Raw genomic sequence first — 3567 nt, 5'->3', positions numbered from 1 at the left:
TAGAGCCCCTTTGAAGTAATCCCTTCCGGGGCAGGGAGGTCTCCCTAAATTCCAACAATGAAGCTATTGTTTGTGAGCTAAAATATGATTTTTTTGCAAATCCTATATGGTCCATCCCCGCTAAAATAGGGTGCAGTACTGTATATGGATAATTATGGTTGACCATAAATAAAATTCGTGGAAGAGGGTTTTGCTCTTTCGAACAAGTACACCTAGAAAGTACAAATTCTGACCAGACTTGCCCAAAACCGTGCACTTTCTGGGCGTGTGTACATGTATCAGTACGCGTAAAAGCAAAGCCCTCCTGCACGAATTTATATTTTTTTGTTTACGGGATATTTACGCATACTGTAGTTTTACGCAAATGCCGGTGGAGTCCCTAAACGCTAGAAAGTGCACGGTTTTGGGCAGAATTTGCTCTTTACTGTAGTAAATACCATTACTGCGTCAGCACACAGCAAATTATTTGCCTTGACTTCTGTAAAGATTTGACTACATGTATCTGAAAGACACAATCGAGGATTAGAGATCACAGCAGAAAAGGAGCCAGCCGCGCTTCGCTTGGCTGGGCCGCCCACTGGCCCAGTCACTGGGCGCCCCCGCGGTTCGCTACGCTCGCGATGTAAAGATAGAATGTCCTGGAGAGTGCAATGCGCGGCTCGCTGGTGAGCTCGACGCTGGGCCGCCTTCCACCCGCTCACCTCAGTTGGCGCCGCGGCTATGGGCACCCACGGTGCCCAGCGGGATGTAGCCTGTGTGTGTTATCCCAGGGGCGTGTGTTTCTACTATTTTCTGCATTAATAAATTCGATGTACTATATTATTAGGGTTAATAAAACAAATGTTTTATACACTGTAAATACCGTACTACATTCCGGATGAGATGGTAAGGCACATATGCTTTGTCGAATTGCGCAAGTTTACTGTAAGCTTTACACTATTTACAGTGCATGCAAAGTATTTTATCACCTTCGAGAACATTCACAATTATACATCTAGTTTTAAGTTTCCCAGTTCTTGCACCGCATGACACAGCACATGTAATAACGAAAGGTTGATCTCCTATCGATGGACTTACTGTAACTTCGAAATTTACCGCTTGCACTGCAGGTAGCACACTGATTCGTGGGTGTGTCAAGCGATTGCGTTGTCTTCAGACCTTTTTATTATTAAGCTGACATTATTGCAGTGCAAATGTTTTAATAATTTTTTGTTGTTGTAAATTATACAAAATAATCTGTGATCTCCAACCTCTCTAAAAGAGGTTGTGAACCGTGGTATCATTTCGTACTGAAAATTTATGTATATGTCGGTAGCTCCCCAATCGTCTTGCCGACAACAGTCTACGTACAAAACAATACACTGCCGCTGGCAGTCTGCCGGAATAAATAGCAGTACTGCAGTGCAGTAACTGCACCAAAAGCTTCTGAGACGATTGGTGCCAATCGCTACTGCTTTTCGGAAAAGACACTGAAAGGGAAGTTTATCGTTGTGGAGTCTAGAATCTAGTAAAAAGACAAGGTATTTACTACTATACTACCCTCCAACCTAAACCCAAAACGTGGGAGGCTAAACCTTAAAGAAGTAATGGTATACGGCCTTCTATTTGATTATAATGTGATAGAAGCCTTATAGCTTGCAGTTCGATCATCTGTATGCATAGATCTTGTTTGGGCTTTCCTTTGCGGGGCGAATCTCAGAAAGGGATAAGTTCCTAAGCAGATAATTCAGTGCTTTTTTTAGATTTTAATAATAGCAAAATACCTCTCAAAAATTCGTCTGAGTCCTTAAAAATAGCAAAACCTTTCTTAGGTTTCCAGTACGACAGAACATGTTTTAATACTGTAATACATATTTTCTGGATTGAATTAATTGTACTTCCCTGCTTTTTCATATGTAGGGTGATATTCTTTTTAAAAGAGCATCACCATACATATTAATAACATGTGATGCACCAGGCTACATCCCTCCTCTGGCTTTCTGTTTCCCGAAGAATTGTCACGGTACCAAGTGCACCGTGATGATGATCGGAAATAACGCATGATCAGCGCAATCACGGACTGAGTCCTGTACATGTACCCAGTTCAGTACGACAGGATTAAAACAACACACATCAGTCTACAATTCTCCTTCCCAAGCACAGCCACAAGCCTCCCTCCCTCTCCCTCCGGCAACAGTAGCAATGCGTCTTTATGTGCTGCTAGCGACTGTGGTCGCGGCCACTCTTGCTGTGACTGGTAATGCGCTAACCGAATCACACGACGACCCCAAGATCACCGCTTTGAGGGGAGTCACTGCTACTGCTGACATTGCCACCGAAGATTCGATTGCGGAGCGAATGCTGACGACAAACGAACTTGCAAGTGAAGAAGAAGTGGAGGAACGTGGCCGCAAAAAACGACGTCGTCGTCGTCGCAGAAAATGGTTCAGGGACAATGAAGATGAAGACAGCGATGATAGCGACGATAAGAAACGTCGTCGTCGCCGTCGTCGTTTCTGGGGTTATTGAGCGACCTACCCAGGTAGATTCTACCGTAGAACGGTGTTTAAATCACGAATGAAAAGCAACCTACAGTTTGCTTTTAGTGGCTATACAGTAGTACTAGTATTAGAAAACTAGTACTAATCGTAAGCAAATACCGGCTCGTAGTAGTACCGGCAATACTACACCATTAATACCACAGCTAAACTACGTACTCATTTAGTTCTACGTACTAACGTAACTCACTGATATCATCAAAAGCACTCACGACGAAATACACGCTCTCAATTGTAGCAAGGCGTGATTCTGCTGTGAAACACTACATGTAATACAACGTGGTACCGTCGCTGTGAAAAGTAATCAGACAGTAGTAAATTAATACTAACCGCTCTGGAGCTAATTTTATAGCTACTATAGTAGTTCAGCAGTAATTTGGTATTAATTAGTTGTAAGGATAATATTACTAATATGTGTTGAAACTGCTGTCAATCCCTGCGCTAAAACGTTTCCGTCGATTTTACCTACAGATACATGTTCCAATTTTTGTTACTTTAAATTTTAAGCTGACAGCTCTGGACGAGTGATAAAGCTTCGGCGAATCCAAATATTGCGGATTTCAAACAAGTCTCCGTCCGCCATGCATATCTCGATCGCGTATCAATGGTGAAGAGAAAACGACTGACGAAGCATGCTCATTTACGACTGTCGACGATCGGTCCCTACTGCTGAGTGAAGTGGGCTTACGCCGAGTTCTTGATTTAAGTATTTATTATCGACAAATAAAAAAAATACGCTCTAAAAACAATGAAACAGCCATCGTTTCTGGAATTTTATCATAAAATAATAAATAAGGACCCTGATTGTTGTTCTTACTATTTTCTTTGTTTACAGACGTAGCCGAGCGGGTCATTCTTAGCAGAGCACAGTCTGGGCTAGAATATACAATAATAAGCTGAAGTATGTAACATGCATGACCAAACTCCAGCGAGACAGAAGGAACTAGCAGAGTCCAGTGATGCCATCTTGCGAGGGGTTTCCAAATCGGATGCAGAGATGATATGTCATAAGGTATCGGCTCGAGACATG

This window comes from Phytophthora infestans, genomic scaffold (assembly GCF_000142945.1).
Source record: "Phytophthora infestans T30-4 supercont1.1 genomic scaffold, whole genome shotgun sequence".
Lineage (NCBI taxonomy): Eukaryota > Oomycota > Peronosporomycetes > Peronosporales > Peronosporaceae > Phytophthora > Phytophthora infestans.
This window is presented reverse-complemented; position numbering follows the sequence as displayed.